This window comes from Lupinus angustifolius, chromosome LG07 (assembly GCF_001865875.1).
Source record: "Lupinus angustifolius cultivar Tanjil chromosome LG07, LupAngTanjil_v1.0, whole genome shotgun sequence".
NCBI classification, from domain to species: domain Eukaryota; kingdom Viridiplantae; phylum Streptophyta; class Magnoliopsida; order Fabales; family Fabaceae; genus Lupinus; species Lupinus angustifolius.
Window position 1 is genome coordinate 17445492 of NC_032015.1, and position 249 is coordinate 17445740.

Below are 249 nucleotides of genomic sequence, written 5' to 3' on the forward strand. Positions count from 1 at the left end.
TCCTATCCTAATCCTCATCCTATCCTCATCCTCATCCTCATCCTATCGTCATCATATCCTCATCCTCATCCTCATCAAATCCTCATCCTCATCCTTATCCTTTTCCTCATCCTATCCTCGTCCTCTTCTTGATCCTCATCCTATCCTCAACCTCATCCTCATCCTCTTCCTCCTCCTATCCTCCTCATACTCATCCTCATCATGTTCCTCATCCTATCCTCATCCTCATCCTTATCCTCATCCTCATCC